The 16,262-nt window shown below is 39.0% G+C and overlaps 1 protein-coding gene across 9 annotated transcripts in view; it reads left to right on the top strand.

The window, feature by feature from the left end:
• The window catches only part of ADD3 (adducin 3), a 100,932-nt gene that overhangs the window by 22,948 nt on the left and 61,722 nt on the right, over positions 1–16,262 (top strand). For 3 of the 9 annotated variants that reach the window (XM_075757957.1, XM_075757955.1, XM_075757964.1), the window contains exon 2: positions 12,930–12,974. The exons of 1 other annotated variant lie outside the window; for it this stretch is intronic. The gene's annotated coding sequence lies outside the window, so the exon portion shown is untranslated. Of the gene's footprint in view, positions 1–2,800; positions 2,951–3,849; positions 3,933–8,990; positions 9,122–12,929; positions 12,975–16,262 lie in introns of those variants that run through there. 5 more of the 9 variants (XM_075757958.1, XM_075757965.1, XM_075757956.1 and 2 more) reach the window with 4 other exon arrangements.

The following is a 16,262-nucleotide window of genomic DNA, read 5'->3' as shown; positions in this document are numbered from 1 at the left end:
AAGGAAAGTCTTTGAAATTAAACAGGAAAAAAATGCTAAATATATATATCCCATTGAATACAGAATGGTATCTTAAGCGTGTTCTTGCCAAAGATGAGATCAAAGTTATTTGACGTTTCCACATTGTGTTTACAGCTAAAACCATCATTCTGATTTGCATTCAGAGTGATGCATGTGACAGGCCATTATCTGGATTATTCAATGTGTATAATTAGTCATTTACTTTCTTTCCCTTTCAGAGTATCTGTGCAGGGCTTTAAAAAGTTGAAGTAATAATGATCTGTGCACTTTCCTACAGCATTTGCATAATTAATTTGGGAGGTTCATCAGAAGGATTTATTTTGAAGCTTTTGTGCCTAAAATAGGTTCCATTGATTTATAGATAGAGATGGGTATTGACATGCAGTCTGTAGTGGAATAGCATAGTGAAACAATATCCTGGCCTATGGTAACGTATTTGGGATGTCAGGCCTGGGCTGTTACCTCTGGGCTGCTGGCCTCCAGGCAAATGCTTTTGGAAGTAAGTTAACACTGGTATTTCGAGGTGTATTGGCATTTTCCTTTTGAAAAGTCGACAATTGTGCAAAAAGAATTGTCCCTGTCCGAACCAGTGCAGCAGGCATGCAAACCGAGGAGCATTCTCTCTCAAGTTGGAGTTAGCCTCGCTCGTATTGCCTAGCCTCGCTAGTATTGAAACTGCTTTAGAGAGATTTTATTCTTATTGAACAGAAAGGAGACACAGATTTGTTGGAAATGTGAATTTAAAATAACTATTTTCTCTTTAAAACCCTGTGTATACCCAGAGAGAAGCTTGCTGTGTTGTGAGAATGATGGATAACAAGACTTGTTTTGCCTCTTGCGGACAGAAATGCGCATTGAACCTTCATGGCTAAGCAGTGGGTTACATGTCTGGTTGGTAGGAGGAATGTTTCATTTCAAAGTTTTGGAAGTGCACCGCGTACTTCTGAAGTTTTAAAACAGAATTCTTTGGAGAACTTATTTTGGCCTGGAGGAACCAATCTTGTGGAGTTCCCTGGTGTAGTTGCCCTTTGGGTCTGTCTGCGTCCTGAGTGCGATCCCTGCACATGAGGCGCAGCAGTGGCTAGGGAGAGCATCCGAAGCAGCACTGTGCCATCAGCCCCGCTGGTGGGAGGGCTCGAGGGGACCCTCTGCAACGTCCATTGGACTCATCGCGGCAGGGAAACCCGCTTGGAGTTATGGTGTGGAAACGCCTCCTGAAAATCAGCACCTTTTACCTGGACCCCTTTGAGTTCTTGGAAAAAAAAAGAAATATTTGCTGCCTCACTGATTAAAAATTTGTTTTCCCTCTGAAAGAGGAGCCATGAGATGGGTGGGCAGAGTTTGTTGGTTTTTTTTTTTAAAGTCATAGAGGAACTGCAGCACGCATGAACGAGCAGACTATATAAAGTGCCAACTGTAGTGCAGGTTATTTTTAGTGTCTCTTTTGCACTGTTGTTGAGAGGAGCAGGCTGGTACTGGCAGTGAGTGGGTGTGCATCCTTCTTACACCTCTGTGCTCTCCCTCCTCGAATAGATGGGTGTGCCTCGTCAGTGAGGTTGCTAGTAAAATTGCTGGTTTAGGATGCTCAAGATTCAATTCCTTAATCTTTTTGGAGGGATTTTGCTTCATACACCTTCTGCAGCTGATGCTGTGCTTGCTGCAGAAGCAACACAAACCCAGGAACTTTGTTCCCTCAGATTCTGCTCTGTTTCCTTATAAACTAAATTAGCACCATAGCTGCAGACTGAGAATCAAGTCACTTCACGTTCTCTCTGTTAGAAACATGTAGAATCAAATTGATGCACAGTAAGTGCAAATATATTGGTCCTCACTTCTTTGCAGATTTTTCTCTTTACTGCAGTGAATCTTCTCTTACTGATCACTTTCCAATTCAGATGCTCTTGAGAACAGAACCCATTAGGCTGTGATTGCTATTCCTTTGATTAAGCTGTGAGGAGTTGTCGTTGCTGGAAGTAAAACTTATTTTTAGTAGCTTGCATGAAACGTTCAGCTTATATCTCAAGAAGAGGAAGTTCAGTTGCCTAATTGATTATTGTCCATGTCTTCACTTCTAAAAGAAAAAAATACTGTAAATTCTGGGGAAAATTTGGACAGCTTGAGATCGCATAAGGGGGGGGGGGGGAAAGTCCTTACTAGTAGAAGTATTGCTCAACTGGTAACAGATCTCCTGGGGTTTTGTTTCTGGTAAATAATTTCCCTAAAGCAGAGATGTGTTTCATCTTTGCTATGATTCAGCTAACTTTAATGACAATCCATGTTTAATCGTAGTGATAGTCCTTTGAGTTTTGGAGATGAGGAGGAAAAAACTGGGAAGGGATAATGTTGAATCAATCTAGAACTGGCAACTGCAAATGCAAGGAAGCAGAATGTTTGATTTTGTTATGTTAACATTGTATTAAGCCCTTGTTTCATAGACATGGAAGAGGTGAATGTTGGCAAGGGAAGTGTTTCTGCCTCAGCTTTGTCCCCGTAATTATGCTGGTCCAAGCATTTGTGTGGCCACAGAGCTTTATGCAAAATTTTAACTATCTATTTTGCATTATTTTATATGTGGTGGTATTTGAGTGAGTTATTTCAGTAGTTATTTTTTTTCACATGGACACGTTCAATTACACTTCTAATTCATTGTAATCTCCACACTATGTATTGCCTAGTCTAATGTGTTGTTGCCTAGTCTAATTGTGTAGTCTACTGTGGTTGTGGTATGGAGCCTCCTCCCACACATCTGTAATTGGTCTTCTACTCCTTGATATTCCAGAAGAGCTGCTGAAGAGACAAGAAGATACTTGACGTGATCATTAAAAATCATTATGCCTCTGAAGGGTCACTTCTTTGAATTAAATTCAGAGGTTCAACTTGAAAATAAACAACAGCAGGTAGTTCTCTTTAAGCAATCATACTCTAAAAGGTATTTTTCTTCTAGTACCTGTTTTATGTTACAGTATAGTCCTACAGTGGCATTTTTCCCTTATTACCTGTATTAGATTCGCTCATTAAACGGAATTAATATTTGAAATTAATCAGATATTTGGGTCAAGCATCAGGAACCTTTGATTCCTGATGAAAACGTTAGCCACATGTCATGCATTGATCATTGCTTTCATTAACTTTCTCTGTAACAAAAGGGCTGATCTGGCTTTCATTTAAACATGGTACAGATTTCTGGTGGAACAGAGTAAAGCCTCAAAATAGCTTTTAATGATAAGCTATAGTTGACTACCTTTGATCAAAAGAGATAGTGTGCCTTGAAAAATAGGGTTATAAAATGCACTGAAAGGGAAGCATTATACAGCAGCTCAGATAAAACCAGATAAAAGTAGGTGGGTTTTAAGAACATGTGAAAGTAAAAAAACCAGTTTGAGGTAGTTGCTTGTCTTCTGCAGTTTGCACTTTTTCTGCAAGTCTTCCTCAGCACATCTGTATCTGCAGTGTTGGGAGAGGGGTCACAGCACATATATTTTGATGAAAAATGGAGGAACAGTGATGCAGCAGTCCTACGCTAGCAGTGATCTACTGGGGGGAGAGATACCATTAAAATGGGTATGACTTCAAAAGTAAATGTTTGTCTATGTTCCTTTTAAAATTTGTCTCTGATCTTAGTTTGGCAATGGTTTATTTTATTTGCAAAACTGTCGCTTGTACTGTCTAAACAAACACTTTGGTACAATTGCTACTGTCCTAATCAATCATATATGAACTTTTGTGTTCTTTGTAAGGGCTTCTGTGAAGAGAAGGTGAAAACTGAGGAGAAAGATAGCAATTTTTTTTTTTTTTTTTTTTTTTTTTTTTTTTTTTTTTTTTTTTAAGGCAGCATTAGAAAATGGTAAATGAAGAAGTTGTATGACCTCAGAGCTCACAAGGAAGATTGTGCCCTCTGGGGAGCTCTCACAGTAAATATTTTTTTTTATTATTTTTTTTTTTAGAAAATAATAACCTAGAAAATAAGTGTGCAGACAAGACAGGAAGATAGTAAAGGCATTTTCTTTGTTCATGAACAAGTTTAACTTTCTTCTTAGTAAAGTAAATACAGTCCAGATGGCTGGAAAGTACAAGATGCTCCCAGGGGTTAGGGTGGAGGTTGGACGAATTAAGCTTTGTAGAAGTCAAAAGTGAACAAGTGAGAAAGAGTTTAAAAAAAAAAAATAAAAATGCGTAGTTGGTTTCTATTCTTTCTCAGGTTTGGGGGCTGGATTGAGCCTTTCATGAAAGTGATTAAATTAAAGACTATGAAAAGGTAAAATTTCTGTTTATAATATCAGAATAACATAGGAAGAATACTGATAAAAATCTGTTTTTCTTTCACCAATGGAGTTAGTTTGTAAACATCATAATCTTAACTTCCAAATTCAGCTTGCTTCAATAAATAAAGATTTTCGTACTTTGTAGCTGAGAAAAATATTTCAAGTATGTTCACTGATAATTCTCAGTTTTGCAGCAATAATGGCGTCGTGAATCCAGCTATGGCTTTATCCATAAATTAATACTGGAAGAAAATAGTACCATACATTTGAAGTTTATGTTGTGAAACGTCTTCTGATTGTCTCTTGTCAGGCACAGAGATTGCTGGTGGGAGGTTGTGCCGTGCCTTGGTGTGACTGGGCGATTGCCTCAATCGCTACTGGGAGCGTGGGGAAAATCCTCTCCAGCCCCTTGAAACTTCAGCTGCAGGGCTTCCTTTTTATTTACATTCTTTTCTTGTTTTCGGGCATGGTATGAGGCAAGTTTGGACAGTCTCAGAAAATTATGCAGAATGCCTGTAACCTTGCTGGAAATGCTCAGAAGTAATGTTGCTGAAGTAGAATGGGAGTAATGCTTCAGCTGCATAGCTGAAAGAGAAAACTGTGCTAGAGCCAGGTGTAGAGGTGCTGTAGATTTGATGGCTTAGAAATAAAACAACATAGTATTAAAGGAAAAGATGAGATTAGAAAGGAATCAGTGGCTGCTCAGGTAGTCGAAGCATCAAGTTAGCAAGCATCACTTGTAAAAAACATCCTGAATGGTCATTTTTTAGGAGTGGAGTGGCAAAGACAGTTTGCAAAAAAACATGCTGTGGAATGAAATGTAGTGTGAGAATGTGCTAGATCCTATTGTTACTTTATATGAAAAAGTATAGAAAGATTCCCTCTGAAACTTGCCTTGCTTTTTATCCTTAGGCAGACCACTGTTGCTGTACTAGTGTTGTAACTGCAAATGTTTAAGTGTATTTTTTACATGCAAGTCTAATGAGAATGGCGTATCAAATGCACATACCTGAGTGAGTTGGAAAGTTGGTCTTGTTTCCTTGTGTGATGGATCCCAAGGGAGTAGAAGTCTTGCTCCCTGAAGTGCCCATTGCATTCTTGAAGCATTGATGCTGTAGTAGGTGTCTTGGACAGAGTAGGAGAGAGGTAGTCTGCATATACCACTAGGAAGTTGCTTCTGATAATGAATTTGAGGTGATTATGAACATGAAAATGTTCTCTTGTGGGTGTCAGATTGAGAATAAAAATGGCTAGATAGGTGCAGGGCTGTTTCTTAGTGGTAAACTAGTATATTTATGATTGATGGGAGGTTAGCCAAAGCAATGCTTATGGGCAGTTCTCATACCAAGAGCACACATGGCAGTGGAAGAGGAGGAGTGGACCAAAGGTGAAGTTTTGTAAGTGCAGGGGATGGTGCTGAAAACTGAACGCAGAAGTAGGAGCAAAGCACGAAAGGAGGGAGCTGCAATAGGTGGAGGATGGGATTTCTTACAGCTGTTAGTAGTCTTGGCATTTTTGAACCACTGTGTGTTGCTGAGGGTGGGATCTTGCAAACCACTAGGTAGGAGTGGTTGGAGTGGATGGTTTCTGGTGAGAAGCTGAGCGCAACTTTTAAAATGTGGAGTGAGTATGACGTGTTAGTAAGTGAAATCTGATGACAGTAACGAGTTGTAGCAAAAGCTACTGAGTTGGAGCTGATACTGAAAGACTGGTAGAAAATGAGAAAGAGATTTCTTCTCAGAAACATGAAGAAAGCAGGAAACCTGTGCTGACAAAAGGTGAGGAAGGAGTCATGTTGGGCTTTCACATTTCATTTTGTTTTAAAAATGGAATGTAAGAGAGATATATATGTTTTTTTCTTCTAGTAGAGATTTTATATTTGAAGACTCGGAGTACCAGAATATACATGGAGTGCGGCAAAAAAAGTAGGGGGGGAAGATTAGGATGCAAGTTCAGGGGCATTAAATAGCAGGTGGAAAATTCTAGGTAGTTTTTTGTTGTTGTTGTTGTTGTTCACAATTACCCAAATCTTGGACATAGCTTGAAAATTATTTTGCTTAAATGTATTGTGTCTAGCTTTAACATATGATTTTTCATATGCAGGCTAAAGGAGCACTGTCCACCTCCCCTTGACAGACTTTTTGAAGCCACAGTTAGCACTTGTATTTTGTCTGGCTTGAAGTACTGTCACTGAAAGAGATACAACATATTAACAAATATGAATGAATACAGCTTGACTAATGCTGATCTCAGTAGAGACTTCACCTCATTTTAAGGGGGCGAGCGGAGCAGAAGTATGTAATGCTGAAATTATTTTCCTGAGGCCAGTTAGGATGCTTGTTGAAGAACTGTATCCGGCATCTGGATCCTTAAGGACATTCAGATGACTTCTGAAACTGCCATTTCCCACCACTTTTATTTATGTGAAAAGTTAATAATGCAGTACTTAAAATACCCTACCTGAAAATATTTTTATGGTCTTGCTGAGAAACACTTAGCTGCTGTCTGGTATCTACTCTAACTACTATGTTCTTTACAACATTGAATTGTTGAGCATTGGGATTTATCAGATGACAAAAGTTAGTGTGAATTAGCATCTTCATTTTCATATGTATTTAGTTCAGCCAAAAGTCATAATTAAAGCTTTTCAGATATTCTTCAATAGCTTTGATTTGTAAGATTTTTTTTCTAAAATCAATCTCTACTTCCTTATCAACACCAAAGCTCCCACTGATTGTAGTGCCAATTCATCTTTAGTTTGAATGTTACATAGGCTCTGCCTGGTCATTTATTGCCATTTTGAACATGCATCTTGGTGCAATGACTGTAGGGAAAAATAAAAGTGAACTGTGCATTTTAATGAAAACCAGCAAATAATTTTGTGTATAGCTTGATATTACTATGTTCTAATTGTGGAAATATGTGGCGTGCTGTAACTACTGCCTTGCCTTACAGTCTGCAGAGTTTGGGTAGTTCTCTATAGCATCACCAGTAAGATTAAATTGAAAAGCTTTTGGTGCATGCTTTTTTCTAGAACACTGACAGTAATAAAAGTAAAAAATAGTTTTTGAGTAATCTTCTAAATCTCAGCCAGACCTTGACATATCAGCTGATGTGGGGTTTTTTTGTTGTCTAGTTAATATAATAACTAAAAAAATAATTTTTACTGTACTATTTATAATTAAACCAAGCTGCTGCTTTGTATAATTTATGTTTAGATCTTCAGCATCATCTAAAAAGGAGGGGAGGGTTCATATGTATGTAACTCTAGAAAAGTTGAATTCTCCAAGACCAAAAGTGTTCTGCGGCAAAAGGTCAGCGCTTTGAGAGTTCAGTGCAGTCTATTTGAAAGAAAAAATCAAGAGATGCAATAGTTCAAATAAACCTAGCTTGAAATTTTTAGCTTCCTGTTCAGTAACCCCTGGTAAATGGTTTTGTGGGTTTTTATGTGAAAATATTATGGAAGACTTGCAATGGCTATTCTATCACTTATCATCTCGGAAGATTAAAGTGCATTCTCCTTTTTAAAGAGCATGGAGGATTTTTCCGTCCTCCCTCCTGTACTGGTTTTGCCTGGGACAGAGTTAATTTTCTTCATAGTAGCTAGTACGGGGCTGTGTTTTGGATTTGTGCTGAAAGTACTGTTGATCACACAGGGATGCTTTTGTTATTGCTGAGCAGTGCTTACACAGAGCCACGGCCTTTGCTGCTTCTCACACCACCCCACCAGTGAGTAGCTGGGGGTGCACAAGGAGTTGGGAGGGGACACGGCTGGGACAGCTGACCCCAACTGACCACAGGGATATTCCATACCATATGACGTCATGCTCAGCATATAAAGCTGTGGGAAGAAGAAGGAAGAGGGGGATGTTTGGAGTGATGGCGTTTGTCTTCCCAAGTAACCATTACGTGTGATGGAGCCCTGCTTTCCTGGAGATGGCTGAACACCTGCCTGCCCGTGGGAAGTGGGGAACGAATTCCTGGTTTTGCTTTGCTTGTGCGCACAGCTTTTGCTTTACCTACTGAACTGTCTTTATCTCAGCCCATGAGTTTTCTCACTTTTACTCTTCTGATTCTCTCCTTGATCCCACTGGAGGGGAGTGAGCGAGTGGCTGGGTGGTGCTTAGTTGCCAGCTGGGGTTTAAACCATGATACCTCCTAAACAGGGAATTCCAATATTTGAAATCTTGTAATTGTAAGGTTCGTTTCCTTGACTACCAGGGTAATAACAACTCTGCCATAGATTGTAAACACCCTCCCACGCAAGCAAAGTCTTTTAACATCTATCTGAAGTTAAGATATTTATCTGTCTTCTCTACCATCCAGAATTCTTGACTTGTTTGGCACACTAACTCCATAAAGCTTTGTCTTTCATGGGTTTTGTTTGTTTTGTTTTTTCCTTCTGAAAACAATTTGGTCTCTTTGTAGCACATTTCAGTTTTATTCTGTTTTTATGACTTGTTCCCCTTGCTTTCCTTCAGCTGCAATGGAGAGAATTAAGTACAGTTGTAGCCCTGATTAAAATCTTGGCTTAATTGAGTTGCAAATTTGCAATGACAGATATTTGTCAGGGTGCTGATGATTAGTACCTTTTAGCATTCCTGGTGCCTTCCTGAATTCTGATGATACTCTCCAGTTTTACCTTTGCTTATGTTAATTTCTTCTCTTTTTCTCTCTTTGCAGCATGAAGCTCAGCACAGGGTGTAAATTGCTTTCTCTGTGATAGAGTGACTTGTTAATTAGCTGTCAAGAAAATCAAGTCCCTTTGTAAGGACTGTCTTGCCTTTCCCTTGGGATATCTCTGATACTTGGTCTCCTCATGCAGGGTCTGAAGGCCGGTAGACCGTGAGTACTAAGAGTGCTGTTGCCCATATAGATACGCCAATGTTTCCAGCTTCCTTTGGAGGGACTCCTAGTGTCAGTTGGCATTGCTCAAATAGTAGTCCCAAACAAAGAATGTGGGAGGAAAACTATTCATTAGACTAACATGGGGGATATACCCCTTGTACCTTATAGGATACTAATAGTAGTACTGCTTTTTCTTCCACTTGGCAAGTTGAGTAACAACCCATGTTTTTGTGCCAGTGCTCCTCCTTAGCATCACCTGCCTTACTTTCAGGGAATGTCGCAGGACTCAGTCTTGTTACTGATATACTGAGTTATGGTTGGGGCTATGGGTCTGTTTCTGGTTGATAGGGATGCTAACAGTATTTTGAGAAAATCCAACAAGTAGAAGTAGCAGTATAAAAATAAGCATTGATTAGACGAAGATGCTCAATAATTAAACATAAGTTCTCTGTCTAACCCTCAGGAAATATATTCTTGTAAAGCCTCTTAGGTGCTGAGTTCTAGTAAAGATATCTTGTGGTCCTGGTATGACGCTTCTGTATTCTATTATATCATCTATTTTGTATGCTGAGCGCTGAGAGTGGAAAAGATGGAAACATGGTTAGATTGTCAGTTGTTTCCAATGAAGAAATCTCTGTTTGGTGGAACTGTTTGCATTCCTGTGGTCAGTGGTATAAGGAAATACCATGTTATGAAAAATTCCCAATTGTTTCCTTAAGGGCTCTCAGAGTTGCACAATCTTTTGATGGTTTTGTTTGTTAAAAAAAGAAATTAGTTGCCAGCTCTTCAGTTTGGAACTCAAAATTCTCTTAAATATTTACTAGAGCTTTGCTTTTTATATTCAAGATTTGGATTCAAACCAGAAGTGGATTTTCCTAATATACGCTAATCAGCCATTATAATATGAGTAGTTGAAGAAGATTATATTTTCATTCCAGGAGGTGTTTCTTTGGGATATCCCATCAGTTCCTGACTACCCATCATTGTGATTACTCATAGTTTCTGGATGTAGCTCTAAAATGTTGCTTCTCTGAGTGGGGGAGAGCTAGCTCTCAAATAACCAAGTGTCTTTTGCGCTTTAATTCTCAAGAAGAGAAATGGTATCTCTGACACACAAATCCTTTTGTCCTACAGGACGAAGCTCTCGTTTAACATTTAATTTGTACTTGCATTTTCAATATCCTGTTAGGATTTGTGTAATATGTCTGATTTCTGACATATGCATTAATTCAGATGTATTCCAATTTTTTTTGAAGCTGCTAGTATTCAATATTTGTCTTACTACTGTCGTATCTTGAGTTTAAATTCTCTTCCTAATTTATTCATCCAAGAATGTCTTTCAGTTGATATTTTCCTTGGTCTGAGACCTGGATTTGACTGTTACTCCTTTTCAGATTTTTTTTCCCATTCTTGATGTGATCTGCATCCTTTGTTACTGGATGTATAGTTTTATTTCAGCCATAGAAGCATTTAATTAATGAATAAGAGCTGAGAATATGGCCTAAACAATCCTAAGCACAGTGAAGACAGCTGCAGACCAGTGCCTATGTCAAAGAGCTTCTTGCGCATACTCAAGGGTCGGGTAGAGCGGGATGAAAAGACCCTGATAGATTAAGCAAAGTGAATTAGGTTATGGCACCAAATGACGTAGTAGATTTGTAATTGTCATGGGGTATTTGTTGGGGTTTTTTTAATAAGAATTTTGAATTGAAGAGGGAGGAAGAACTTGTGAAAGTGCATTGAGTGATACTAGGAAGGAGGGATGTGAAGAAGAAGAAAGGGATTGTAGCAAAGAGCTTGTGACAAAGGGCAGAAAAAAAATCTGCTTGAAAGCATAGGATGTTCGTAGTGTGTCAGTTCCTGGCTTCAGCTATTTCCCCCTCTGCCTCCTTTTGCTGGGAGCTGTAGGGTCTCCAAATTCTCCAGTGCCCAGAGGTAGGGACGCAGCCAAGCAAGCTGGCTGTTGCTTACCTGAGGCTATGCTGGCCCCCACGGGAGTGAGCAGTGCTCCAGCGGGGCTGAAGTAGTGTTAAACACTGTCATAAATGGGCACCTCTGCTTTCTGCCAACCAGAGCTGACAAAATTGGAGAGAATATTAAATTTTCATGTTGGAGTCATCTACCAATGCCCTCTAGAAACAGTAGCTGCTAGCCTGCAAAATGGGATCTCTTCTTGTGGGTGATGGCTGTGCTTAAAATAGCGTATCAGGAACTTGCATAGAAATAGCACTCCCTTATCTCTAGCAGTGTGAAGTAGATGAAAAATAAACCGTACTCATGCCAAGAATAAACAGTCACGTTAAAGTGTTTAAATTCCTGACGCTGTGGAGGGCTTCTGCTCTAACATGACATTTTGATGCCAATACACTTCCTCCTCTTTCCCCAGTCACTGCCATCACTTTGTGTGCTCTGCCAGGGAGCAGTTGGCAGGACAGCGAAATAAGCAAATATCCTCAAGCCCCACGCAGAGCACCTGGCTAGAGCCAATTCTGTCCCCTAAATCTATATTCCTGTCAGGTCTAAAAGTAGACAAAGTAGTTTTGTGGCTGTTTACCTGTATTAATACTGAGTATAAGTACATTGTTCATTCCTAAATATGAACTTGCTGAAAATAATGCCGTATTTATGCCAACATTTATTTTTCAACTCGGTAAGGAACTGACTTTCGGTAACAAAGTAATTCAGGGAGAATAGACAATTTGAGCAATAACATCTTATTTTAACCATGGTTGTCTTGGAAGTTTTGGGTTTTGCTTCACAGTATCCTGTGACAATAATGTCTTAAAGTAACTTTGTGAAGTATTTCTAGTACAATATACCGAGAAGACTGAAACAGTAATGCTTGAGAATACTGTATTGAAGTCATGGGAGAGTAACGAGGAAGACCTGGTGATGATTGAAAGAGGCTGTTACAACCTGATGAATAAAAATGGGTTAACAGGTTGGTGAGAAGTACCACCTGTGCCTGATGGTAGGCTGAGCTTAGTGTTTTCACAATGTAGAAAATGTCTAGTTTGCAATGCATAGATCTTAAAAAAGAAAATGTAGCATATGTTTTGTATGCATGTATGTAATCAAGGAGTCTGGCCCCTGTCCCCCAGAAAATAACTTCTTTTCCTTGGAGGAGTGGTTGAAGAAAAAGGGAAGATGATGGAAATAGATCCGTCAGGTTTGATTGAAGATAACTTGTGCTCAAAGACAGAAGACAAAAGATGATAGAAGTAAACAATTGCTATTATTTACTTCTTTTACTTTCATGTTAGAAGATGAAGGCAAGAGGAAAACCCATAGCTGCTCAGTGGTGGGAACAGGTCAGAGCAAGGCAGTTGTTTTCTTACGAACTTTGCATACCAGCAGTTGACAACCTTCAAAGAGCGGTATTGTATTCCTTTCCCTGGCTCCCACCCGACCGGAACCTGCCCGCTCGGCTGCAGAGCAGCCACTCTAGAGTTCAACTTCTGCTGGGCTAGAAAAGCGATTGTGGCTGTTATGCTGTATTTTAAAAATGCAGCAGGTAGGCTGGATTTTACTTTTTGATTTGTAACCTGGTGTGCATGAGGCAGAATGGTGAGATTTCCAACTAGGTGGTCATAAATGAGACTTTCCTTTGAGACTTTTTTATATGAAAAATGTGTGTTATGATAACAAAGTAAAATGTAATTCAATTAAACATTCTGAAAAAGAGTTCAAGAAATTAATTGTTGTGTTAATGCTTTTCTAAGTTTTAAGTGTATGGTATATTCCAGTAATATTGAAAAGCCTACCAGGAGTCAGTAATCTCCTTCTTCTGTTTTACAGGTCAATTACATTACTAGACCAAGGAGAGCTGTGGAAAAAATCAAGGTACCTAAACCGTTTTACTGTCTGAATTCTTGGCTGTGTTCTTGCTTGTCATTTAGTGTATTGATTTCAAGGGTGAGGAGGGGAACTGAATCAGCAAACTGCCACTTTAAAGTGGTTTTATTAAAAAGCTTTGGTGTGTGTGCAAGAGTCTGAACAATACTGCATAATATTTGCTCTAAATATGTAATGGAACTTCTTATGTGTAAGGATATCGAGGTGTTCTGCAAGTTCCAGCCACAGTGAGATGGATGTTACCCGTTTGTACCACTGCCCAGCTGTTGATAAGTATCATCAAAAACATATAAAGCTTTGATATTCATCACAGTAATTAGCAGACTTCAGCACATTATTTAACCATTACATGTACAGTTCCTAAAGATGCAAAAGGAGGAGTATGAAGATGGCAAAACCTGAGCAGTAGCCTATAATTTACAAGTGAGGAACGGGTTTTTTTCGTACCTTTTTCAGACACTTCTGACTACTGTGTCTTACAAGTGTTACTGTGGTATAGCTAGCATATATTGTGTTGTGGACTTCACTTTTATAATAGTAGGCAGCAAACATTCTTGCAGTGCAATCTTTTAGGGATTTTAGTGCCTAATCTCTTATCTGAAGTATCTTTTTTCTGCTAGGGTTTTCTAGAGCTCCCCAGTCTTTGATTAAAAAAAAAGGTGTGTTACAACTTATGATTTCAGGCCTGTTATGTAGTTAAAATGACTATATTAAAATAATCCTGTTGCTAACACCTGGCTAGGATTCTTTTGGAGGAACTTTTTTGAGTTGGAGAAAGTTTTTTCTCCTTTATTTGCTGTGAAATATTACCTGCAAAATGCTACGCATACCTTGCAATTGCAATGCTATGAGGCAGAAGCAAGGAAGGAGTCAAAACGTTATCACTTTATCAAAGTGGAAAGATAATGGCTTTTATTAATAAAAGCTTGCTGCATTCTTCTGTGCACTTAAAACTGAATAGTGCTGAGCTGCCTTCTTCCACTAAGAGTGCATGAAACTGTTAGTTGCGAGTGATGTAGTGAACTCTGGAGCTTTCTGCCCCATTGAGAAATTAATGCTAAGTTTGTGTATTTTAGCTGTGCAGGTTGTTCATGCAACACATGCAAAAGCAATTTGCTGTAGATAAAAGTACAGTTTTTATGGAAGTAATCTCTTAAATGTCTCCTTTCAATTCAGCTTTTAGAGACCGGTTATGTCAAGCATTGTTTTATCTTTGCAATTGAGGAAAAAAAATAATGGCTGTTTTCTTTTTTGATTGGTTTCTTCAAAAGTGTGGAAGTCTAAAAGAAAGGGCAGAGCAACTTACAGTGCTGGTAAAAATGAAATGTGTCTAATTCTTGACCTGTTGGTGGATAATTATGCTTACATTGCAGGTGATGTAGAACTTCTTAGGTTAGTTATTTGCACAGAATTGAAAATACAGGAGAGAAATCCTGTCCCAGAGCAAAACGATGATATTGACAGTGACACATTGACCAGTTTCATTTCAAGAAACAGTAATTTCTTAGTCTTTCAACTTCGCTTTGTCATCATTCAGGTGATCACTTCCACCTTTAAATTGAGGTCTTTTGCGATGCTTGGGGTGTTTAAAATGCGAGTTGTTTTCTGTGATACTTGGGAGACTGTCTGCTGTACATGGAGCCCCAAAATGGCTACGTTCCCTTTAGTGCTGGACTGGCCTCTTGTGCAGGCTCCTGGTAAGATGAGAAGCTGGCAAAAAGCGTAAAAAGGAATTCATGTGTGGCTGGAAAAAATATACAAGGGAGTCTCAGACTTTTTATCTGGCGTCTCCAGTGCTGCAGGAGAGGTTTCTATCTCTTTGCCTAATTTAGACAAGAGATTTTACACCAGACGTCTTTTTGCCCCTCACTGTGCAAAACCTGTCAGATCCTTTTCCTGACACTTTCTTCCCCGTCAGTCCCTCAGAAAGACTTCAAAAGAGATTTTTCCCTATTGCAAAAGGAACCAGACATGGCCTTTCTTACTCACCCTGCATTTGAAGCATTGATAAGTAACATGTGGCTGGCTCCAAACTCCAGACTTTCCCAGCCATTTGAGAAAACACTGTTAATCGTTGTTTTAAAAAACTGTAGGACTGTTCTTCCTTCTTTGCAATTGCTCTTTTGTGTAATATATCCCAGGAGTTTTGATTCTCTTCTGTCTGAAGCAGTCAGAATTCACTACTGTCTTTCTGATTAATGCATATTGAAAAGAAATGTCAAATTTTAAAAACTTTTCCATATGGGAAGGGTTTCTTTATTCATAATCTGTGTCACACTGTTTAAGCTGTAACTTTTTTCTTTAATGCCTTTGGATCATCACTGTTTGGAACATTTATTTCAGGAGTGCCCTAGCAGAAAGAAAAATATTATTTTAAAAACTTGAGACTGAGTAAGAGGAGCCTGGAATCGAAATCCACCGTCTTGCAGAATTGTTTAAACCTGCTATGCAGTTTGGCAAAGGTACGAACCGAGAGGTCTTTTCCATAAAATGTAGCTGGGGCTTCATCTTCAAAGACAGGGTATGCCTGAGGACAGTTTCTGATCCTTTTAATAAGAGTAGAGCTCACTTGAAAGGCAAGGCTGCAGATGAAGAAGAATGTAACCTGGGGGTTTATGAGTTTATTCAATAACTCCAATCTTGTACATCGCATTATAACGATGGCAGAACATGGTAAAATGACTGCTGCCTTATTTCCTGCTCTAAGGAACAGTTGAAAAGCAAATGGTACAAAAGTACAGTAAGATGGAAGGTTAATCTAAATCTGTGTTCAAATTTATCACCTGAATTGATTTTTCCTAAAAAAATAATAATAAAAAACCCAAGCTCTCCCTGAAACACAGAAAGGCTGGCAGCATTACTCCCAACCATTTAACCTGGTTAAATAAAATCCAGCATTGACTCTGAGCTGTTGGGCAAACTGTGCTCCCTTCGGCTTCTGTTGTCCTATGTGGTTCGTCTGAGAGGGGCTCAGACCTTGAATTGTTAAAACGTTCAGGGGACCTCTTGGGGCCATTTTCTGAAACCATCTCACAAAACTCCACTTTAAGATTCAGCAAGTTTGTGAAATTGATTATTTTTTTTAATGCTTTTTGAGAGCGGTGGGTAATGCCTTTCTCTGATATGAAGCACATTTCAGTGCCCCAGTTAGCATTACTCATTTTGCTATAAATTAGACTTTTAAAATCCCTTTACACATAGTATTGAGGACGAGGTCAAGGTAGGGCAGAGTAGGGCAGTTACCAAAGTTTGGGGTTTTTTGCATATTACCAATGT

Source organism: Balearica regulorum, chromosome 7 (genome assembly GCF_011004875.1).
Source record: "Balearica regulorum gibbericeps isolate bBalReg1 chromosome 7, bBalReg1.pri, whole genome shotgun sequence".
Taxonomy (NCBI): domain Eukaryota; kingdom Metazoa; phylum Chordata; class Aves; order Gruiformes; family Gruidae; genus Balearica; species Balearica regulorum.
This window is presented reverse-complemented; position numbering and strand designations above follow the sequence as displayed.